General features: G+C 47.1%; 1 long non-coding RNA gene across 1 annotated transcript in view; it reads left to right on the top strand.

Moving 5' to 3' along the window:
• LOC135103041 (uncharacterized) overlaps positions 1-13,786 on the top strand; it is a 104,472-nt gene extending 90,686 nt beyond the window's left edge. Inside the window, exon 3 of the long non-coding RNA XR_010269894.1 lies at positions 13,478-13,786. This is a non-coding gene — a long non-coding RNA (uncharacterized LOC135103041). The remainder of the gene's footprint in view (positions 1-13,477) is intronic.
• The last annotated feature ends 11,214 nt before the right edge of the window (positions 13,787-25,000 follow it).

The following is a 25,000-nucleotide window of genomic DNA, read 5'->3' as shown; positions in this document are numbered from 1 at the left end:
ATTGATAAATAGATAGATAGATAAATTGATTGATTAGCAAGAAGATACGTAGATCGGTAGTTTTGAAGACCATAGCATAAATAAACAGAAGCAGTCTTATAAATACTAGATAGGTAGATGAAGAGATAAGACAAATAGATACTTCATTGACCACAAGGTAAAAGAAGTGAACATGTCCTAATAATGCAACTCATGTACTACACACGTGCGATGCTGAACAAAAAAAAAAAGTAACGTGAGGTCATTAAAGAAATATTTTGTAGTGTGATAAACAAAAGAATAAGAAAAAGAGAGATAGAGAAAACAAAAAAAAAAACTTGTGCTGCTTAATTCACTTCACTTAACTAGGTAAAAGAGAAGTAACTAGGTGCTTCCAACGCTAACTACGAGTAAATTGGCCAACCTGTTTAGGACTCTTGCTGCACAAAGTTTTAGAGAGTGGCAGCTACGTGGCTATTTATTTGTGTATTTTTTCTTGTCGTTCTTGGTCAGCCTTTCTTTCACGCAAAAAAAAAAAAAACAGATAGAAGAAAAAGAAAGAAGAAAAGAATACAGAAAAAAAAGCTTATGACAGATCTGGCACACACACACACACACACACACACACACACACACACACACACACACACACACACACACACACACGCACGCACGAAGCCTCATATGTGCGTTAAGTGAGCAAGGTACACGGTGTGTTTGTTTTAAGTTTATTTGTTTATGTATGTTTGTTTTCTTTTTACATGTTTGTGAGTAAGTTTTTTCTTTTTTGTGAGTTCATGTGTGTATTTAGTCCGTAATAGGAATGATAAATTTTGTTGGTGATGATACTACAACAACTACTACTACTACTACTATTACTACTACTATCAGCAACACCAACACTAAATACTTTCCATGAATCGCAGCCTTTACATGAAAGAAGCAAAATGACACGAAGGAGACATGTCGAAAATAACAGAGGTGCAATAATGCCAGAAAAGAGAAGAAAAAAAAAATAAATAGACCGTCGTGATGAGAAGAAATGAGAAAGATGGCAGGAAAGTAACAGAAACCATTCCTCTCTGCCATTCTCTCCCTGTCTGGCAAGAATGTGAGGCTCCCGTGACAGGTTCCTAAGTCCCAGGCTCCGTCAGGCGTGTGTGTGTGTGTGTGTGTGTGTGTGTGTTCTTGTTGGCTTGTTTTTTTCTTTCCTTATTTTTTTCTTTATATTCTTTTGTACAGTAAGCGAGCAATACGTGGACAGGTGTAGGAAAGAGTAGTGGTTGAGGTATTGCTACTACTGCTACTGTCACTGCTACTTCTACTTCTGCTTCTACTTCTACTTCTACTTCTACTACTACTACTACTACTACTACTACTACTACTACTACTACTACTACTACTACTACTACTACTACTGTTACTGTTACTGTTATTACTAGTGCAATTACTACTGCTCCTACTTTTTACAACAACAGCAGCAATAACGAGAGCAACAACAACAACAACAACAACGATAACAACATCGCCAGTGTCAATTACATTTATTGGATGATTGAACGATGTGCCACGCATACTGCATATTAACAAGAGAGAGAGAGAGAGAGAGAGAGAGAGAGAGAGAGAGAGAGAGAGAGAGAGAGAGAGAGAGAGAGAGAGAGAGAGAGAGAGAGAGAGAGAGAGAGAGAGAGAGAGAGAGAGAATAGAAAGACAGGCAGGAAGAGAAAAAAATATTAATAGAAAGAGCGACAGATAGACAGGCAGACAGACGGACACACATCAAACACAGGTGGGTAGTGGAGTAACAAGGTGACAGACAGGTGGAGGAAGTCATGTTCTTTGTTATATTCCGGGAGTTTCTCTTTATTTCCGTGCGTGACAAAGGAATGGGGGGGACCAGACCAGTCATCGCCACCGCTCCTCTGCTCCCCGTGCTCCGGCTGGCAAGGCAAAGTACACATCCCTACCTGCGTATTACGACCCGTATTTATAAACGCTGTGGTCTTTCTTCATTACTGTTTTCAAAGGCCATGGAGAAAATTAGCTGTGTTGCTGTGTGTTTTTTTTTTTTTCCTAATGGTGATATAGAATTCTACTTAAACTAACACTAAAATCATGAAAACGTGCTTGACGATCTGAAATAGCTTCCACTACAGCGTATTGAGGGGATAAGACGACGAAATGTTAATGAATATGGTGATAAGAACTAATTAGTGACATTCTTACGTACGCATCACGCTAAGTGTCACTAAACGCCTGACTCTCTTGTCATTACTGTTTTCAAAGATCATGGAGGTGACTAATCGTGCTGTTATGAGTGTTCTTCATGTCAGTGATGTACAGTTCTTTCTAAACTGTCACTAGGATAATTTTTTTTTTTATATGAGAGGGGGCACTGGCCTAGGACTTAAAAAAATAAAATAAATAAAAAAAATCCACTGAGGTGCTAGTTACCAAACAAGAGCCAGAAGGATCATCCAAAACTAGGAAAATATCTTGAAAAATTAAGATACCCAGGAAAAACCCGAATAACTTCCACTACAACCTAAACATAAGAGACAAGACAACATGTTTACGAATAAAACAATAAGTGCTACATAGAAACACACACACACACACACACACACACACACACACACACACACACACTCACACGCACACACACCCACACCCTTCCTAATGCCGAGCCATGCGTAGTGCAGGAGAGGGCAGGGCACGGCAGGGCAGGGAGGAATAGAGCAGGGGAGGGTAGGAGGGGATGGGAGGGGGCAAGAAGTGGTGCAGGGGAGGCGTTAGGGGGGGATGAAACGGGACTGGCGAATTCCAAGCGTGGTCCAAACGTCATCCTTTCCATTCGATTGTTGAGTAATTCTGTGTGTTTAGGCCGCAGCTTGCCAAGGTTGCGTGGTGTGTGTGTTTGTGGGGGAGGGGTTAGAGGTGCAGGTGGTGTGTGTGTGTGTGTGTGTGTGTGTGTGTGTGTGTGTGTGTGTGTGTGTGTGAAGGTGTGTGGATGGGTAGGTAGGTCACTGAATGTGTGTGTGCGTGTGTTGTGTATTGACATATATATTTTTTGTCGATACTCTCTCTCTCTCTCTCTCTCTCTCTCTCTCTCTCTCTCTCTCTCTCTCTCTCTCTCTCTCACCTATTTCCTTTCTTTCTTCTTTTTCATCATCTTCTAATTCTCCTCCTCCTCCTCCTCCTCCTCCTCCTCCTCCTCCTCCTCCTCCTCCTCCTCCTCCTACTTCTCTTCCTCCTCCCAGTACAAGCAACACACCAGCCAGCACATTTACCCCCTAGTGGTGGCATTGGTGACGTGTCGTGAGGCGTGAGAGGCAAGGGGAGGCAGGCAGTGGTGGGCGGAAGAGCCTCCTCCTTTAACGCTGTCACGTCCAACTGTTACCGCATTGCCGCCAATTGTCCCGCGGCGCAACGCTTACGTGTGTGCCTGCAGGGAGAGAGAGAGAGAGAGAGAGAGAGAGAGAGAGAGAGAGAGAGAGAGAGAGAGAGAGAGAGAGAGAGAGAGAGCACCTCTAATCAAACATTCCTTGGCCTCACTTGACTTATCATTCCCGAGTCATGTGTCTCTCACTCGACCCACGCCACCTCTCGCCCCGTGCCCCGCCCCGGCCTGCTGCCCCGCGCCCCGCTCTGGGTGTCCTGCAGCGGGAGGCGGCATAACGGTGCCCCGCCGCCCCAGGCTCCGCGCGCCTCTGTGATGCCCACTTAATGAGGGTGTGTGCGGCTGACCACAAGCCTTCCCGCGGATACCACCACGCCCCCTTCTCTCTCTCTCTCTCTCTCTCTCTCTCTCTCTCTCTCTCTCTCTCTCTCTCTCTCTCTCTCTCTCTTTGCCTGTTCGTCTCATCAAAGTTGGGATTGTCTGCTGTCAAGGGTAATGTTTGTTTTTCTTAATCCTCGAATGTGCATGTGCGTGTGTGAGGAGGGAGGGAAGAAGTAGATGTACGTGTGTGGGGGAGGGAAGGAGTAGATGTGTGTATGTGTGTGTGTGTGTGTGTGTGTGTGTGTGTGTGTGTGTGTGTGTGTGTGTGTGTGTGTGTCTCTGTGTGTGTGGGTGTGTGTGTTTCAAGCTGCATGCGCCAACCAGTCCTCGCCCTCCATTCACTCACTTTTGGGCGCTGCAGGTTGCCAGGTCGCCCAGTCAGTCAGGAGGGAAGGGAACTGTGCTATTCATCACTGGGGCTGCATCTCTCTCTCTCTCTCTCTCTCTCTCTCTCTCTCTCTCTCTCTCTCTCTCTCTCTCTCTCTCTCTCTCTCTCTGGTGATCGACGGCGCATCCCTCCCTCGCTCAATCGGGTGTGAGAGGGACGCAACAAGTGTCTGCAGGAGGCACACCTCATTACCTCCTGCCGGGGCTGCGGGAGGAGGGGGTGGGGGGAGCTAGGACGCTTTTATCTCAGTGCATTAGGCTGAGGGATGATTAGGAGAGAGAGAGAGAGAGAGAGAGAGAGAGAGAGAGAGAGAGAGAGAGAGAGAGAGAGAGAGAGAGAGAGAGAGGCACAGTGATCGTCTTTCTTATACACCACGGGACTGTCATCACGCCTCAACGCAATCATGTGTGTGTGTGTGTGTGTGTGTGTGTGTGTGTGTGTGTGTGTGTTTACGTGAATGTTCTATTTTTACACCACTCAGTCAAGCTAGTAATGTCCTGTTCCGTTTTCTTTTAACACTCCCGACTTTATCGTTCGCTTTTTTAAAGATTAACGTACATTACTTTCATATTCACAGCTTCACATGATAACTGTTTCCACGAGTCCACGGTTACAGTTATAGAACAATATATTTATTATGCGCATTAGTTTCTGTTAGTGTTGTGTTACCGAATCCAGTGAATTTGATGGACGTAAACAGAACGGAAGTTAATATATGATCTAATGAATTGTTTTATCTGAAGAGCTCCGTAAAGATTAAGAATTGGGGAAGTGGTTGAGTGATCTTGCTTTTATGGTTCGTAAATGCTAAGAACAACCTCTCCAAACCAATTGTCAGTGTTATATAGAAGGGTAGATGGTGCAATTAAACGTCTGTGAAGGTTGTAGTTACCGCTCGTTGGTCTATAAATTTTCGCCCCTCATAAGACACACACTTTACTACGTGTCTTTAATATTTTGCAGGATACGACATTGTTATCATTATTCTTGGCAAGTGTACGGATCAATTTCCTCTTACCGCACGCAGATTAAGTGGCCTCTTTGCCCTTGACAGTGTTTGTGTGTATCTTTAGTTGCTCTTATTTTGCACAATGTTAAACTCTTATCTCTTAATCTTACATTGTACTTGTGTTCACTCTTATTTTGTACAATGTCAGACTCCCATCACTCATATGTTTCTTTCACAATGTTAAACTGTTACCTCTCGATTTAAAAGCAACCGTTTATATCTCTATTGCCTCTTAAATCTTGCACAATAACAGCCTCTTATCTCTTGACGCAACAACATTTTGTGTATATATATTTTCCCTTATCTTGCACAATGTTGAGCTCTTATCTCAATCAAACGCCTGCAGGATGTTTCTTAATTTCCTCCACACTCTCGCAACGCATTCATGGCTGCATCATTATTGTGTCTCCCTCGCTCCTTCCCTCCTCTCGGTGTGGGAAAGTCTAGCTCGCTCAGTCTTTCATGGCAGCTTAGGTTTCTCAAGCTCGGCGCCCACGCTTAACGTTTCGTGGTTTCCTCCCTCTGCACATTGTTCATTATGCTGATGTGCTTTTCCAGATGTTTGTGTGTGTGTGTGTGTGTGTGTGTGTGTGTGTGTGTGTGTTTATGCTTTTTTTTATTGTATTATTACGTTCTTTTATGATACTGGCAAATATTTAAGCAATGAAAGTGGCATCTATCATTCTATCTATCTGTCTATCTTTCCATCTATCAGTCAGTCTATCTATCTATTTATTTATCTATCTATCTTTCTATCTATCTATCTATCTATATGTCTGTCTGTCTATCTATCAGTCTATCTATCTATCTATCTATCTATCTATCTATCTATCTATCTATCTATCTGTTTGTCTGTCTGTCAGTCTGTGTCTGTCTATCTGGCCACGAGAGGGACACTAGGTATCTCTCCCAAGTCTATTTCGTCGTTGGCTGAGGAAACTTGTAGTGTTATGAGAGACCGAGGGTGCCGAGTGTGTGTGTGTGTGTGTGTGTGTGTGTGTGTGTGTGTGTGTGTGTGTGTGTGTATAGGTGTGTTTCTCCTCACCTGTGACGGGGCGGTGTTTCCTTCCTTCTCTAAACACACACACCTGCTGATAGGGAGGAGGAAGAGGAGGAAGAGGAGGAGGAGGACGAAAATACTGAGAAGAGATGAAATGTAAGAAGGGAATGGTAGAGAGGAAGGTAAGAACACGATGGGAGAAGAGTCAGGAGGGGAGTAAAGAAGATATGGAGGAGGGGAAGAGAATTAGGGAGAGAGACAGGAGGCGTGAGAACAGTGAAGGGTTATGGAAGAGTGGAGGGCAAAGGAAGGAAAGAAAGTAAGGGGAAGAAGGAGAGAAAAGAGAAGGAGGGGGTAAAAGATGAACTGAAAAGAAAAAAAAAGAAGAGGGAAGAACATAGAGAGGAGACAATGAAGAATGGAAGGAAAGAAGGGGGAGGAAAGAGGGGGAATAAAGGGAGAGAAAATAGAAAGAATAGGAAAAGAAACGAAGAGAGACGAAAGTGGGAGAAGAGGGGGGAAATACATTTACAAGAAGAATGTGAGAGAAAAAGAAGAAGAAGAAAGATAAATGAGGAGATGGTGGAAGGCAAACTGGAAAAAAAAATGGATGGGAAAGAGGAGAAAAATTGAGGAAAGAGGAGGAGTGAAAATGAGAAGGGGAGAAGGAATAACAGAAAAAAAAGAAAAGAGGGAATAAGAAGAAAGCAAGAGGGGAGATGAGGGGAGAGAATGAAGAGTAAACTGAAAAAGCACAAAAGGGAGGAGGTAGAGGAAGGGAGGGAAGGCAGAATAGAAGGGAAAGGAAGGGGAAGGAAAGAGGGGAGTGAGAGGGGAAGTGAGGGGAGAGGGAGAGGGGAGTGCAACCTCACCTGAGAGCAGGGCCATTGGAAGTAAACATAGAGGGCTAATGAAATCACAGTGAGCACCCGCCTGACTCTCTCTCTCTCTCTCTCTCTCTCTCTCTCTCTCTCTCTCTCTCTTTCATTCCCCTCTCTCCCTCCCACCCTTTCAGATGTATACTTTAACTCCCCCTCTCTCCCTTTCTCTACCTCTCTTCACTCTCCCTCCCTCTCCCTTCCTCCACCTCTCCCTCTCTCTTTCTCTCCATTCTGCCTCCCTCCTGCACCTCCAGCTCGCCTAATATAGAAAGCCGGGAGCGTTTAATAAATTAATGAGTGCAGGGACATGATGAGGACACACACACACACACACACACACACACACACACACACACACACACACACACACTTCCGTCATCGAAAGGAAAGTAGCACCGTCTATCATTTTCTGTCTTGTTTTATTTCTGCTTTCCTCTCTCTCTCTCTCTCTCTCTCTCTCTCTCTCTCTCTCTCTCTCTCTCTCTCTCTCTCTCTCTCTCTCTCTCTCTCTCTCTCTCCACCCCTCCCTCCCATCACCACGGGGCTCTAAGCCTGTCGCAGGACGCAGGACACCCCAGCAGGCAGGTAGCGCCCCTTTATGCTACCTGCAGTCCATCCAGCCTGCTAACCTGCCAACCTGCCTCCCGCTCTACGTCAAATTACAAGTGAAAAAAAGATGTGGGATAGAGAGAGAGAGAGAGAGAGAGAGAGAGAGAGAGAGAGAGAGAGAGAGAGAGAGAGAGAGAGAGAGAGAGAGAGAAACCTCCCCACACCAGCGCCGCCCCAGGAAGTGTTGTTATGACCAATATTTTCCAATGGTAATGTATTCCCGTCAGGTGAGAGAAGGCCTGGAGGAAGGCGAGGCAGTGTGGGGGCGGGGGGGCGGTGGGGGGGGAGTAAGGGAGTGAGTAAGGGAGGCCGTGTTCGTGATGGCCAGCTGATGTTTCTAAGTGTAAGAGTGTCCGAGAGATCCCTTGCGCTGCTCATGTTTCTCTTGTTTATTTCTTCGCGTTTACCTGTGTTGCCTTGTGGGAGGTGTGTGTGTGTGTGTGTGTGTGTGTGTGTGTGTGTAAGATTCTGTTGTTTTTGAGGGCATGTTCTGCCAGTTTTTATCACTTTCCAGTCATTTCGTAGCCAGATTCTGTCATTTCTAGTAGGGTGCAATATTCAGTAACGGGAACTGCTTTGAACCTTTGAAGGGAAAGAGAGAACGAAATAGCAGCGGCAGTAGTGAGGCTGAAATAACCATCCACATATTCCATCCAGCCATCCATCTCAATCTAGGCCGTAAACCTCAAGAAACGCACCATTCCCGGGAAGAAATTTAGCAGCACGTTCCCCCTGACCACGAGAAGGCGAGCCCGGAGCCGCCACACCCTGACGAAGCGCCGGTCACCTCATGCGGCCACGGGAGGAACTTGCATCTCGTGGCCCTGACGTGATGGCCCTCTAAAGGCTCGTGGAGGGCGTGATGAGGCTGAGAGGGCGGGAGGCTGGGCAGGGTTATGTAGGGTTATGTAGGGCTGGGGAGAGATTGTGGCAGGGTAAGGACGGGTGAGGTAAAATGTCGGGGAAGAGAGACGGTTGAGGAAGGGAAGAGGTGTGTGTGTGTGTGTGTGTGATCCCTCCCTCTTCCTCCCACTTTCCCCTTCTCCACTTATCCCATCTCCCCTCATATTTCACAGGCACCGTATCCCTCCGTCCCCTCATCCTCCCCTCATCTCATCACCATCACCACCGCCCATCACTCAGCCAGGCCCGTCCGTCGCTCTCCACCCACTCATCATTACCATCATCACTGTCCGGTTTTTTCTCCCAAGACGTACATTCTCTCTCTCTCTCTCTCTCTCTCTCTCTCTCTCTCTCTCTCTCTCTCTCTCTCTCTCTCTCTCTCTGGAAAAAAGCTCTGTATACACACCTGTTCTTTGTGCTCTTGTGTGTGAGAGAAAGGACAGGTGTGAGCGGCAGGTGTGATGGTGGCGGTGGTGGTGGTGGTGGTGATGGCGGTGGTGCAGCAAGGTTACTCAAGGAGGAACAGTGGGTGATGAGGCTCCAGATGGTGATGTCCTGCTTGATGGAGGTCACCCAAACACAACACTCACGCTCTCTTTGGCTACACCACTTAACACTCACCACTCACCACTCACCACTCGAGCGTCACCACCCGCCACTACTCTGCACATTTCAGCGTCACTCATTGGTGTTTAGTGCGGATTATTAGTCGTTATTAGTTACCTGCTCATCATATGTCAGCATCAGTGGTCAGCAGTCATCACCAGTCACCATCGGTCATCACCACTCATCACCTCATCAGTTGTCACCAGTAATCATCAGTCATTATTTAATTCACTCAACACCACTCAGTATCAGTCATCACTAGTCATCACCATTTAGCATCAGTCATCACCACTCATCACCACTCATCACCATTCATCACCACTCACCACTCATTATTCACAACCATTCATTACTCACCACTTAAAACTCACCACAACTCACTCATCACCACAACACACTCACCACCACCACCACACCCACTCATCACTACCCACTGTGGAATAAACTAGACTCACCACACATATCTCCACACTTCCACCATCTACCACCACCACCATCACCACCACCACCCGGCTCACCTGTTGCCGCCCCCAGGTGCACGGAGCCTCAGGTGTGTGATTGATGGTGACTCGGATTATTTACCTGAGCTAATTTGTTTCGCTAAACTGAGCCCTGTGTTAGCTCACCTGCCTCCCCTGCTCTCTCTCTCTCTCTCTCTCCAGTAAGTCTGTTTTTTTGCTCTGCCCACCCACCTGAGCTCCCTGTGTGTGTTTGTGAGTGTGTGTTTGTGAGTGTGTGTGTGTGTGTGTGTGTGTGTGTGTGTGTGTGTGTGTGTGTGTGTGTGTGTGTGTGTGTGTGTGTGTGTATGTAAGGGCATATGTAAGTTCATTTGTTTGTTTGATTTTGCACTTTCTTGCATCAATATTTTTCAAGGTATGTGTGTGTGTGTGTGTGTGTGTGTGTGTGTGTGTGTGTGTGTGTGTGTGTGTGTGTGTGTGTGTGTGTGTGTGTGTGACTGTGCGAGCGCCTGCGTTTATTTTCATTACCTCCACCTTCCCCTTAAATCATACCAAGCCCTCTTTCTCTTCTTTTTTTCCTTCTCTTAAACTTCCCTTCTTCCTCCTTTCTTATATCACCCCACCTCACCAACACACACACTGACACACCCACTGCTTTGTCTAGCTGGCGTGGCGGGGGGCTGTGGGGAGCTGGTATAGACAGTAGGGGGTCGTTGAGAGGATGTGGGCTATGGAGGTGGTGGCGTGTGGCTGTGGGGTGTCTGGAGTGTGGCGTCTCCCTCCAGCAGTGTCCTCCTGTGCTAACTCTTGCAGCCCCATCCACTCCTCGCCTCCTCGCTGGTCTTTGCTCTGTCCAGACACACTGTGAGTGGGGAGTGACCTCGCCTCGCCAAACAAAGGATGACCCACTTGTTGTCAGATTAAATTACCGTGAGATACGTGAGTGTATGAGCCAGGACATGGTACACACACACACACACACACACACACACACACACACACACACACACACACACGCACGCACGCACACGCACACGCACACGCACTTGCATGACTGTTTGTTTATTGCTATTGCACAGTAAACATGGTCGTCGTCGTTGTGTGTGTGTGTGTGTGTGTGTGTGTGTGTACCATGTCCTGTCTGTGTGTGTAGGGTTATCATAAAGGTCAGTGGCTGGCACGTACACAGTAATGGTGACGCGGTGATGCTGCAGGAAGTGTGTGTTTGTGTGTGTTAATATGTGATGATGATTGTAATGCTCCTCCTCCTCCTCTTCCTCCTCCTCTTCTTGCTGCTTCTTCTTGCAGTTGTTGTTCTTGATCTTATACTTGAGTTTATTTTTTGGGTCTTGTGATTCTTGCGTTTGTTGTTGTTGTTGTTATTGTTGTTGTTGTTGATGTTGATGATGATATTTTTGAGGATGGTGAGGGAGGAAACAGGGAGCTGGGAGCGCATGAAGAACAATGAAGCGTAGTCAGAGGTGAATGTACTCACTGAGAGAAAAAAAAAAAAAAGAGAAAAAAAAAGGAAAAAAAAAAAAAAAAGATACACAGCATGAGGCAAATATAGCTACCTGGAAATTAAGTAACAATTCTTCAACACGCTATTTCAAGTTACGAACAGAAACCAGAAAAAAAAAAAAAAAAATCTAGTCATCCGCACCATAAAAATACGAATACATGTATATTTTGTGCGTCCTGTGTCTTTCTGCATGCTATTCTTCTATTGTATGAGAGTAATGGGATGAATAGCCGAATACATCAAGCTGAGGTGGAGAGTGACAAGGGAAAGTCAAGAATCACTGGTCTAGAAACTTCTGTATTCCTACCCTCGTTGTTGTTTGTCCCACGGTGTTGTGTTGGTGGTGAGAAGAGAGCAGTGTTGCTTCCCCTGGCTTTGTTCTGCTTCCAAGGGGTTATTGTGCACGTAATCGCATCTCCTCGCATCAGTCACACTAATTTGCGTCTATTTTTTTAGCTTACATTTATTTTTTTCTCTTACATAACGGACATGACCCAGTTATTCAAGATACAACGGAGGAAAAAAATTCTCGTTCAGTTGCTTCACTCATAGAACCGACAAAAGACAGATAACCGGCATATTAAGGGCAATCATCTATTCCCAGAGATGTTTTGGTGCTCCTCTCTTGACTTAATTCGATCAAGTAAGTGTGCGTCAGACGGGGCGTGCGGGAGTGTACCGGCCAAAGGGATGGAGTGAAGATACCGGCTGACTCTTGCGTTGATATAAAATGGAGAACAGAAAGATGGGAGTGGGTAGAATTGGATCTTTCTCTCATGGCTAAGTTCATTATGGAAGGGTACGCGTGCAAGACAGAATTTTGTAGAGTTTACCAATGAAAAGAAAGAGAAAAAAAGTAATGGTTAATTCTTGCATTAGTAAAGTGGAGAGAATACCAGTGAGAGGAACTAGAGACTCTTCTGCAACGGACCGGAAGAGAACCATTCAGTTAACAAGCTCAGAACAACAGTAACCGTAAACAAGAGGCGTGACAAGACGAGGTAGTACAAATGTGGCGGACCGTGGAAGATTGAAGACTGTCAGCTCAATAAGGGAAGTTTAGAGGAAAAGCTGCTGACTCGCCGTGTTTAGAAGTACTGTTTACCCGCTGTTCAAAGAGAAGTACCTACACACACACACACTCACACCTCACCGCTGCATGACCCCGGCGAGTGTTGTCAGACCCACCCATGCGCAGCCACGCACCGCTGAACCAAGAGTACACGGGAGAAAAAAAGAAAACAAAAACCTTACTTGAAATATACGTTAACTCGCTGACAGCTATGGCTTCCTAAACTTAGCAACATGACCCCGTGCAAGGTTAGAGTATACGTAGCTTGGAAAGGCACCGCTGACGGGAAAAAGCAGTAGTAGTTACAAGTTTTTAGTGCTTGGCTATAGTAAAATGATCCAGGGTGGTAAACGAACAAGAAACCGGTGGAACATATTTGAAGATTACAAGGAAAAAAAAAAAAAAAACATAGGAGCGGTGAAGGAGATCCGTTAAACTTAACTGAGGATGGATGATGAAGCAGTAATTATGAGCTGAAGACAATGAGGAATGTACAAACTGGAAAGAGTTAAACAAGAAAAAGAAAGCCGGAAACAGAACAAAGAAATCGCTGACATGTAGCGCGCAGAGACACTGATGGACACCTGACGGACAGCAGTGCCGAGGTCTTTGTGCTAACACCGCTATTACCACGAAATATATCACTCCATTACCTTGTATTATACTTATTAAATACGTAATGAGCCCAATGACGTTACAAATGGAGCTGGGATGATTAAACACAACATTCCCCATTCATAATCACGCAGGAGGATTACAGGAAGAGAAGTTAATCGCAGCTTGCCAATACACTATACGTATTATGGAGTCAAACGCAATATTAATAACCGCTGCAGGATTTCGTTCACATGTTTCAGCTTATCAGTGCACTCAGTGGGGCGGGGTGGGGGGGTGGTGGAAGCGGAGCAGGCCGGGGCAGACGGAGGAGTAGGGACAGGTGGGGCAGGAGGGACAGGAAAGGGGTTGGTTGCTTGGTAGGAGAGGTGATGGTGATGGTGAGAATTTTATGAGGTGCAGGCGGAAGTTAGTGTCATACAATGCTGTGTTCTGTCATCAAACACCGCCATGTTTGTACCTTTTCCGTCACTTTTTTTTTTTCTATCTCTCGTCAACTTTCCAAAAAATGACGCTTTATTGCAGTCGTTCCTCTGGCTCCGACTCACACCAAGGAGTCGTTTCTCAACACTTATCCATGAGCCACACCAGCTAAGAATCGTGCATGGATACGTTCACGTCCGACTCATTGCTAACCAGGAACCTTTCTTGCAGCACGTGTCATCCTTGTGGTCCAAAGACAACGGTGGTTCGCGTGCTGGCTGTCACTACTTCCGCAGAGACGCGTCCGCCGAGGATGATCCATCGCATGCATACAGAAACTAAACTTTGGCTTAGGGAATGAAGACCTTTGAAATGTACACACCAATTTGGCCATGTGAAACAGCGTTGTCTGTCATAATACCACATATTTAGTGTAACTTGTACAATTAATCAATTTATTTAATACTTTCGAAACTTTGAGAAATGTTAAATCTCATCTTGTTGGAAATAATGTTTTACTAATTATATTAATACATTATCTATTATGTTTTTATTTATTCATTTATTTATTTTTGCTATGAGAGTTAAGAATAACTTGAACCGTGAAGATGATCACGTCCCTCTGGCTAGTGCTGACGGAGAGAGATGACAAAGCGAGGAAAAGATCATGGAAACAGTAGTCTTGTACATGAACAATACCATTTATCCATTCATCTATCTGTTTGTCTACCTGTCAACCTACCTATCTGTCTAGCTGTTTAACTGTCAATCAGTCTATCAGCCTATCTGACTACCTGTCTACTCACCCACCCGTCCCTCACCGCTGTGGCGAGATGGTGCCAGCGCAGCAAGTTGTGCCCTCCCGCGGTGGTCACGGGTGAAGGCACGTCCACATGTGGTGGGGCGGCGCGGCGCCCTGCTGACCGGGGCGTGCCGTGGGGCGAATGGGGAGACGGGCGCCTTATCCAGGTGGGGCAGACGGTGATTCATCGCTCAGAAAGAGAGAGAGAGAGAGAGAGAGAGAGAGAGAGAGAGAGAGAGAGAGAGAGAGAGAGAGAGTTAATCACATTATTCACAAACAAACCACGCAGACAGTTGCTTCAGTCCAAACTTGGAGGTACGTCCGTAAAGCACAGCAGCGAGCGGCCCCACAACCGTTACGCTGTGGTGTGGCTGTGGTGTGGCTGATGGCAGGAGTGTTTCTGGTGGCTGTGTTGTGCCTGGCGGCTGAGGGGGTGGCTGTGGTGGGGGTGGAAGCAGTAGTGGGGCTGTGGCATGGCTGCTGTGTGGCTGTGGCGTGCCCGGTAGCCGAGGTGTAGCAGACTGCAGCCTCAACAAGGTGTCGGGATTGTTTGTTTCAGAGCGAGAGTGAACATTGTGGCCTCGCTTGCCTTCCCCAATTGAAACCTTCCCTCAGACGCGAAAGACAACACTGGCGGAGTAATGATAACTATTTGCCCCTTAAATTCTGTTACGTTATCTCCGTCAATCTCCTCGCCCCGCCACTTCCTCTCGTCAGCAAGGCGGGGATCAGGTGCAAATACCACGTTACCTCAGCAGAGCCTCGCAACATTCCATTAACTTCCTGTAAAGGCAACATTTGTACGCTCAACCCGCCAAAATAATCGATCAGATTTTAGCCTGAAGGGGACGTCGAAGTAGGGAATTGGCGACCTGGCAGCGGGGAGTCTCGAGGGTCACGTCTGGGTGGGGGCAGGGCCGAGGGCGAAGGTTAAGGATGTAACCAAAGTGGAGTGAGGGTTAGCCAGCTGGCCCCGGGGTTGGCTGAGGTATGGGGGAGGAGGGGAGGGAGGTTAGCGTGCAGGGAAGAAAGAGGACGAAGAGGAGGAGATAGTGATGGTGGTGATGATGGTGGTGGTGGTGGAGATTTGGCTGTGGTGGTTGTGGTTGTTCTTGTGGTGGTGTTGTTGGTGGTGATGGTGGTGAAGATAAGAAGTGTTAGAAGAGTCACGAAGCATTGTGAGGTTATGAAGAATGTGTGTGTGTGTGTGTGTGTGTGTGTGTGTGTGTGTGTGTGTGTGTGTGTGTGTGTGTGTGTGTGTGTGTGTGTGTGTGTGTGTGTGTGCGTGCGTGCGTGAGCGGAAGAGAGGACGATAGATAGCAAGGTTAAGGTCACAGCGTAGATTGAGTGCCTCCTTCACCTCCCCTTCCTTTCTTTCTTCTTTCTTTTCTTGTATCATTCATTACTTCCATCCTTTCCTTCTTTCCCTCTCCTTTCCTTCTCTTTCTTTCTCTCTTCTTTCTTTTCCTTTTCTTCCTTTCTTCCATCGCATCTTTTCTTCATCTCTTCGCGTTTCTCTTTTTTCTTTACCTTTCATTTATTTCCTTCATTCCCTCTTTCCTTCCTATCCTTCCCTCTCTTCTTACATCCCTTCATGCCTCTTTTCTTCACTTTCCAATATCTTTCCACTTTTTATCTACTTCTCATTTCCATATTATTCATCTTTTGCATTTCTTTCTTCCCTTCATTCGTTAGTTCTCATACATTTTCTTTATTTTTCCTCTTGTTTCTTTTTCACTTCCTTTTTTTGCTATTCTTTCTCTCCTTCGGTGTTTCATTTCCTCACTCCCCTCACAATTCATCTGCACTGCTTATGAGACAAGTGAGAAGGAGGGAGGGAGGAAGAGAGAGAAAGAGAGAGGAAGGGTGAGAGGAAGAGAGGAAGGAAAAAAAGAGGAAGGGCAGAAAAGAAAGAAGGAAGTAATGAGATAGATGCTTATGATCCTCACTTCCTCTCCTTTTTTCCTTCCTCTCTCCTTCTCTTCCTCTTCCTTTTCTCCCTTTTTCTTCTTTGCTCTTTCCGTCTTCTTCCTCCCGTCCTACTTCCTACTCCTTCTGATTCATCGGTTCTCTTCTCCATCTTCTTCCTCCTCTTCCTTTTTCTCTCCTTCCCTTACTCTTATTTCTCCCTTCCGTTCTTTTTCCTTCTCATCTTTCTTCTTCCTCCATCCTCTTCTCCATCATCCCTTCTTCTTTTCTTCTTCTTTTTTCTTCATCTCCTTCTCATCCTTCTCTTCTTCCTTCTCCTCCTCCTCCTCCTTCTCCTCCTCCTCCTCCTCCTCCTCCTCCTCCTCCTCCTCCTCCTCCTCCTCCTCCTCCTCCTCCTCCTCCTCCCGGAATATCCTGCCACAAGTGAACCTTTTTGTTGATGATAAATAACATGACAGGATGATCTTGAGCGGAGGAGGAGGAGGAGGAGGAGGTGGAGGAAGGAGAGGAGGAGGGGGATGACAAGGAAGACTGAGAGGATGAGGTGAGGAAAAATGAGTGAGCAAGAAAATAGTCGGTGATTGATGATGATAATGGTGATGATAATGGTGGTGATGGTGGTGGTGGCGGTGATGGTGGTGGTGGTAGTGGTGTGCCGCAACGCTAATCGCAAACAACATAACGAGACTGTAATTGTGTAGTGGCGGGAAAACAACACTGGTGGTGATGGTGGTGGTGGTGGTGGTGGTGGAGAAAGGACACCGCTCTATTCTGGCACCGCTGACATTTGACGCGCTAGCCTCCCCTCAGAGGGTCACGCGCGGCCTTGGCAACACTGTCTCTTTGGGGCTATATATCACGAATCCAAAATTGCTTCATTGCGGCGGTGCGTGTAGGAACCAGGACCAAATTCTGAAACACTTCTGCCAGTACCTCCACTACTTTCAAAAGGCTCTAATTAACGTGACACGGGACTTTTTAAGGTGTTTTTACGGCTCTAGTGAGAGATTAAGAAGATTTGTATATTGTTAACAGGAAAAACACTCTTGAGAATCTGGCTAATTATCTTTGTGGCCTTTGTAAGCAGTCGTGGTGAGAGAGCAAAGCCTTTCTGAACATCGTCCCAGAGCGGGGCGGCCAGTTAGCGGGGCGCGGTGCACGGCGGCATCCACCCCATTACAAGCGGCGGCTTTCATATGGCAGTGTTTCTTTAAAGCCCTCACTCACCTTTTATCTTAATTTTCATGGCGGCTGCGCTTTTATGGCTATTTACGTTGCGAAGCCTTTGTGCGCCAATCTCTTGCCGGGAGTTTATCCGCCGTGGAGTGTTTAGCGGTGATGAGGCTGACCCGCGCCTGCTGCCCGCTGCGCTGTGTGGCCCTGTGGCTTTGTGCCCAGCCTATCTCACCGCTGCCTTTGCTGTGCTTCTCTCTCTCTCTCTCTCTCTCTCTCTCTCTCTCTGTGTGTGTGTGTGTGTGTGTGTGTGTGTTCGCGCGCGCGTCAGTCCGCAGGGAGATGGGGTGGGGTGTTGATGTGTGCAGCTTTAAGCTTTCTTAATGAGGTGTCGGTGGTCAGCTGCAGCCTCAGGTGGCTCGGCCGCTCTTGTTTATGATTGTGCCTCTTGAAGGTCGCCCCTTGGTGCTGCTCTTGACTAAAGTTGCAATCCAAGGCGGGGCATCCCAGCAACATGTGGCTGAGTGCAGACCACTGGGCGGTGGGCGGGGAGCGCGCGCCGCCGCCAGCAGCGTGGCACTCGCTGTCCAGCCTGACCATACGGGCAACCATTTTTATTGTGTCTTTCATACTTATGTACTACATTTAATAATAAATGTGACCTTCCCTTCATGAAGTTTTTAAAATTTTATGAGAACTATTAGTGGAGTCTTTGTTGTAATTTTCAATATGAACTCATGAAATTTACTTCCCTTAACCCATTATTCCTCATATCTTGATATCTTGATACCTTCGCTGTGAATAACATCGATATCTAACCAAACTTTTTATTTTTTATTTTTTTTTATATTGGCGTAATCAGTCAGGCGCCGCGCAGAGCTCACTCAATCAACACTCAGTAACTCAAATGAGTGGTTCATGTTTCCCACAAACCGTTCTGTGTCTGCCTCACGTCGCTGCTCCGTCGACCCCTTGGAGGCTCCTGCTGTGCACGCGGCACTCGCATTTCTCGCATTTGTGGACTTGCACTTAGAGTCAATTTTTCACCTGCCACTCCTGGAAATGTGCTCAGTGAACTGTTGAGAACCCCGCGCTGCTGTCCACCACACGGGCCCCGAGGCGACGGTCTCCCAGGCAGCCTTGGTGCCGCGACCCTGACCACACGAGGGGAAGCGACAGTCGCCTTGAGGTGGAGGAGAAATTGGAATGCAGATGCAGCGCTTTGATGTGGCTCCCGGCTCAGCCTCCTTTTCTTTGAGCCGCTGCCTGGTAAAGGCATCCCGTCCGCGACGCAAGACTGAGCGTGACATCTTTGTTACCTCAATTTATCTCCTCAGGGCTTCCTCAACTACCAGTTTGTGTGTTTGTGTGTGTGTGTGTGTGTGTGTGTGTGTGTGTGTGTGTGTGTAAAAGGTAACAAATCAGTACCTTTAATACTAATAAATAAAAATCTACTGATGAAGACGTACAAAGTCACTAGATGGGAAAAAGAAAAATCTTGCTGTTATTACTGAAAAATTTAAGACTACAACAACCACACAGCGAACAAGCTGACATTACTGGAGGAAACAAAGAGAACAGACAGAAATCTTGGTTTTTAAGAAAAAAATAAAATAAAGGAGAAAGAATAAAACAGAAGACCCAGACAGAGGGAAGGAACACGTCATGGAGTGCCGTTTCAAAGGTTACACTCCCGACCAACAACTCAACACAACGCAACATAATTTTAGTGCGATAAACTCCAACTGTGGCATTATACTGTACAGAGGACACCACGATTTCGCCCTCGCTTGCTTCTCTTCTACAGATTACACAATGCAGCGTATTACAAACAACCTCGTAGGGGTCAACAGGTCTGGTGCGGTTTGTTCTTCATTTGTGTTGCTTTGTAATTTTTGCTGGTGTTGCTGCTTCCCCGCCAGTTCCTCCCCTTCTCCCTTCTTTAGCCCCTCGTTTTCCTCTTTTGGCCCTCCCTATGGTCTCTTCTCTTGTTTCTCCTCTGGTCTCTCTTCCGTTCCCTCCTTTGTTCCCTCCTCTGGTTCCTCCTCTAGTCCCCCTCTGGTCCTTCTGTGTTCCTTCCTCTGGTCTCTCCTCTGCTCCCTCCTCTGGTTCCTCCTCTAGTCCCTCTCTGGTCCTTCTGTGTTCCCTTCCTCTGGTCTCTCCTCTGCTCCCTCCTCTGGTTCCTCCTCTAAGTTCGCCTGTGACCCCGTGACTCGTGAGACGTGATACCCGCTATGAACTCGCCCCTCCTCCACACCTCCGCAGTGACTGGCAGGAATGTACCGCGCCTCGTATTAGATGAACCGGAAGTCAGCACTTTACCCTACCACTTACATATTTACACAACGAAGTCATCATTACTATTGTGAGAACGGCAAATATTAAGAAGTAAGTCAATAAACAAACAGATGAATAAGTAGGAGCAGTGAATAAGTAAATGAATAAGAAATTTGCCTTGCCCTTGTGTTCACACGTTAACTTTTTCACTCGTTAATGGACTCAATGTGACAACGGTGTGGTGGTGACGAGGCGAGTGATGCTGTGAACTGAGCAGCGGCGAGGCAGAGAGAAAGAAAGAGGAAGAAACTGGGAACGAGAAGAGGCGTAGGCCAAGGGCACGCTGGGAGGAAGGGAAGAGGAGTAAGGCTTACATAGAAAGGAAATGGAAGGAAGGGAAGGGATGCTGGTAAAAAAATGGTGATAGAAGGAAGGGATAGGAGGGAAGACTAGAAGGGAGGAAGGAGGGGAGACTAGAAGGAAGGAAGGAGGGGAGTGCTTGCGGGGTCGTTCCATTAGGGGCAGCGAGGTTGATGTCCCTAGGCTGTGTTTCCTCGTTCCGTGTAGGGTAATTGGAGGAGGAAAGGAAGTGAGATGCAGGATTAACATTACGAGTAGCATCCACGCCACCACGACCCTGCGATGTGTGTGTGTGTGTGTGTGTGTGTTAGACTGTTAATACACATACACACACACGTGGCCATTTTAGCCCCTCACTGACGAAGGCTCTGGTGGCAAACTGTCTCTGTTCCCGGAAACATTACCTTACGTATCCGCACACACACACACACACACACACACACACACACACACACACACACACACACACACACACACACACACACACACACACATATTTGCACTGTATAATTCCTAATGGAGTCTTTTACGCTTCACTAACAGCATGTAAGAGAGAGAGAGAGAGAGAGAGAGAGAGAGAGAGAGAGAGAGAGAGAGAGAGAGAGAGAGAGAGAGAGAGAGAGAGAGAGAGAGAGAGAGAGAGAGAGAAATAAATCACACTCTTTTACACAACACACCCACATCATTTCACGCACAAAATCTTCACATCACAGTTTCTAAGTCACGATGAACACTGAGTTGGAAAAGGGCGTGAAGGAGCTCGGGAGAACCTTGGGATGGGGGCGTTCACCGGTGGAATGGGCGGAGTGGGGACGCTGGAAGAGGGGGCTTGGGGGACGTGGGGGGCGTGGTAAGGGCCTTCGCCGCCCACACACGTGCACCGGTAAGCGCCCGAGGTTACTGGGAGGCAGGCAGGTGTGCTGGATGGGCAGGTTATGTCTTCCTGGTAATGACTGGGAGGGGGAGATGGGGAGATGGGGTTTGTTGGAGGGGAGGAGGGGGTTGGGGTGCTGGGGGAAGGGGGAGGGAGAGAGGGGAGGTGTGTTTTGGTTGTGTAAAGAGTATGTGGTTGATGGTGTAAGTGGAGGGGGAAGCGGGGGAGTAATGTCAGGTGTGTCAGGTGTGTAATTGCTTTATAGAGGTTTGTGTCACGTGTGTATTTTTTCTTACTTCTTTTTTTCTTTTTTTTTTTTTTTAAGATTACAAGGGATTTTAAACAGCGATAGACCTTTATGACCTAACCTAACTTAACCCAACCTAAGGTGAGATTATTTTAGGTTAGGAATGCATGGGAGGTGGATGGAGCTTAGATTAAGTTAGGGCAGGTGAGTTAACATCAAAGAAGTGTGGTTAGGTAAGATTAGGTATGTAAAAAAAGGTTAGATTAGGTTAGGTAGGAATGTTATATTAGGTGAGGTTAGGTGATGTTAGGTTAGGTGAAGTCAAGTTAGGTTATGTAAAATTAATTGAGGTTAGGTTAACTTAGATACGCAGGGGAGTCGCTATTGTGCTCTTGGCTATGTTTGGGAGATCGAGGCCCGTCAGATGTAGTGTGTGGGGGTTAGGTAAGATCTGCCAAGGCCGTGACTGAAGTGCGGAGGTGTGAGATGTGGCAATGGCGGGTGCGGGCATGGATGGTGGAGTGGATGTGGTGGTGGTGGCAGATGTGGATGTGTTAGGGATAGCTGCGACTAGTGGATGTCTTTGTCCCCTCACCGTTACTTCTTACAACGAGGAAACAAAAAAACAAAAACAAAAGAAAACAAAAAAAGCAAATCTCCGTTGTTGCAGGAAGGAGGGGATGAAAGGAGGAGAGCAAGAGAGAGAGAGAGAGAGAGAGAGAGAGAGAGAGAGAGAGAGGAAGGGCATGAAGATAAGGGTCGTGGGTCGCGGCTTTATACCAGTTCTTCGTTTATTGCCCAGGTTAATTAGAGGGTATCATGACGCCTCACCTTTGCCCTCACTCTTATGTATTCCCTCCCCTCCCTCCCCCATATCCTCCTCCTCTTTTTCTTTCTCCTTCTCTTCCTTCTCCTCCTTCTTATTCTCGTTCTCTCCTTCTTTACTATTCTGTCCCTCCCACTGATAGTTAGTGTAGAATAGTTACTCAAGCAATTTAGTTAAGATCTCGGGGTCTGTTGGTGTTTGGACTATCTTGGCATTCCCTTTGTATTTCTCCTCTTCTATCTCCTCCTCCTCTTCCACCTCCTCCTCCTCCTCCTCCTCGTTCGCTTTGTTGTTCCTAAGCAGAGGAGGAGGGGGTACCACAGGAGGTTTTGCTGAGGCCACCACACTCCGTCATCCCGCACGCCCCTCAGTGACATTCACATCCTGCTTCTGTCACGCGCATGGAGGTCCGCGCGTTTCCTCTCGATTTGCGCCTAATTCAACCCATTTGTCAAGGCGCGGGTGTTGTCTTCTTGCAGCAGGCCTCAGGGGGCGGGAGGGCGGTGCTCCAGGCTGCTCCTGCCCCGCACACACTCACTTCCTGTGGCGTCCTGCAAGACTGAGACGCTCACCTTGTTTGACTCCTGCCGCCTTCCTGCCTCCTTCCTGCCGCCCCATCCCGCCTCCTCCTCCCGCCTCCTCCACCCGCCACGCCTCGCCTCAGGGCAGGGGCGTGCCGTCTGACGTCGCCTCAGGCTGCACCATGAGTGGCCGCGACTGTACAGTGGGCAGGAAATGGTTCAACGGACAGGTGCACACACACACACGCGCGCTCGCACACACACACACACACACACACACACACACACACACACACACACACACACACACACACACACACACACACACACACACACACACACACAGAGAGAGAGAGAGAGAGAGAGAGAGAGAGAGAGAGAGAGAGAGAGAGAGAGAGAGAGAGAGAGAGAGAGAGAGAGAGAGAGAGAGAGAGAGAGAGAGAGAGACTCCTACTCCTCTTCCCTTCCCTTCCCTGTACAGTGACTGACACACACACACACACACACACACACACACACACACACACACACACACACACTTAAGTCTGCGCTCACAAGTTGCCGCGTTTATCATACACACACACACACACACACACACACACACACACACACACACACACACACACACACACACACACACACACACACACACACACGATTTCCAATTCTCTCAAGTAGGTCGCTGTAATCCCTGTGTTACGCATCTATACAAGAGTGCTCCTGGCGGTTTGTGTTGCGTTTCTCTCCTCGCGGACCAGAAGTGTAGGCGGGGCGTCAGGAGCCGGGGGGCGCTGGTGGAGTGGCCTGAGGGAGTGAGGAGCGAGTAGGGGAACGAAAACTAGAATTAAAGGAGTGACTGAAGGAGCTGTTGGGGGTTAGGGAAGTTAGGGGGACTCAGTAACCAGATTAGACGAGTTTTTCAATGATGATAGGTGGAAATGGGCATGTAAGTGTGTTTTATGCAAGGACTGACTGCCACGTGTAGCTTCCCTTATTTTCTCATGTTTTTTTTATGTTACCTGAACCTTGTATGAATAAAAGGAAGGAAACTACAAGAAATAAGGGAGGGAGGGATAACTAAGACAGATAAGGAAGGTGAGAGAGGGGTGAGGGAGAGTAACTGAGGCTTGTGGGAGGAAGGGGTGATTAGGAGAGGTAAGGGAAGAGGGCTACAAGAAGTGAGGGGGGATAATTGAGGCTTGCATGAGGAAGGGAGGAGCGGCTAGGAGAGGTGATTGGGTTTGGAGTGAGGGAGGGTAACTAGAGGAATGGAGGAGTGACTGGAGGGGGTAAAGGAAGGTGAGGAGTGAGGGAGGATGACAGAGGGAAGAGAGGAATGGCTAGAGGAGATAAATGAAGGTAAGGAGTGAGGGAGGCAAGAAGTCTGCTAATAAACTGCTTCATGATCTCCTCCCGCCCATTTTCTCTCCTCCCACGCACAGATCCCGCCCACCTTCAGTTCCAGCCCATTCTGTCCCGGTGCTCGCCCGTTTGTACAATCGATTTAGTGAATTTGTGTTGTTATTTGACAAGTTAATGGTGATGAATGACTCTCTCTCTCTCTCTCTCTCTCTCTCTCTCTCTCTCTCTCTCTCTCTCTCTCTCTCTCTCTCTCTCTCTCTCTCTGGTCAATTCAGGAAATTAGTTAGTGATGAAAGACTAAGACGAAAGGAGAAAGAAGAGAAAATCAGGAGGAGAAGGAGGAGGAGGAGCAGGAAAGAATAAAAGATGAGAAGGAGGAAAGGAGTAGCTGTAGGAATAATCAGAAGGAACGAGATAGACAGGAGAAGAAAACGATAAAAAAGTAATGAAAAAAATAAATAAATAAATAAACCCGTGCAAAATCAAACTACAAACTCCACATCACAAGAACAGAAATGGGAGCAATGAAGACGATAAGAGGTGGAAGCCTTGGCAATCCCCTTCCTTTCCCTCCCTCCCTCCCTCCCTCCCTCCCTCCCTCTTCCTCTCGCGTGTCAACAGATCCCCTTCCTCACATCTGGCAGCCTCTTGGGACAATTAGGTCGCTTGCCTCGTGCTGACTCGCTGCAGAAGTAGGGCGGGTAAGGGACAAGAGACCACATAGGACCTCTCTTCTCTTACTTCAATTCTTTCTCTTTTACTCGTTTTACTGTGAGGGGGAAACGAGTGTACGGGGAAGGATAAAAGGGAGGCATAATGGGTCTACTCGTATTCCTTCTCCTTATCTCCCTAAGTCTCCTTAAATTGTATGGGGGATGTTGAAAGGGAGGAAGTATACAGAGGGAAGGTGTATTTTTGAGTTCTAGTTTGAGGATTGGGGTTGTATATATATGAGAGAGAGAGAGAGAGAGAGAGAGAGAGAGAGAGAGAGAGAGAGAGAGAGAGAGAGAGAGAGAGAGAGAGACGATTTTTATTTCCTGATAAGTGTGATAATATTTCTTTGTATGCAGTTCGTTATTCATTCATCCAGTCATTCATCCATTCCCTCATTCTTTCTTTCATTGTTTTTTTTTCTGTCTTTCTTTTCTCTCTATCCTTCTTTATTCTCTTTCGTTCGTTCTTCATTCTGTAAGTTAGCTTAGATTAGGCTGAAAAATTAGATAAACGAATCATGGAATTTTGCTCACGGTAATCAAAAGTAATTTAATCTTTAGAGTGAGACGGGCGCGAATCAGTAAGTGTATTGAAAAAGTCACGCCGGGATGATTAAAATATGACTTACAAATCCAACGGACTTCATGCAGCAAGGAAGGGAAAGTTAAA

This window comes from Scylla paramamosain, chromosome 8 (assembly GCF_035594125.1).
Source record: "Scylla paramamosain isolate STU-SP2022 chromosome 8, ASM3559412v1, whole genome shotgun sequence".
Lineage (NCBI taxonomy): Eukaryota > Metazoa > Arthropoda > Malacostraca > Decapoda > Portunidae > Scylla > Scylla paramamosain.
Note: the sequence above shows the minus strand (reverse complement) of the source record. Positions and strands in the feature narration are given on the sequence as shown.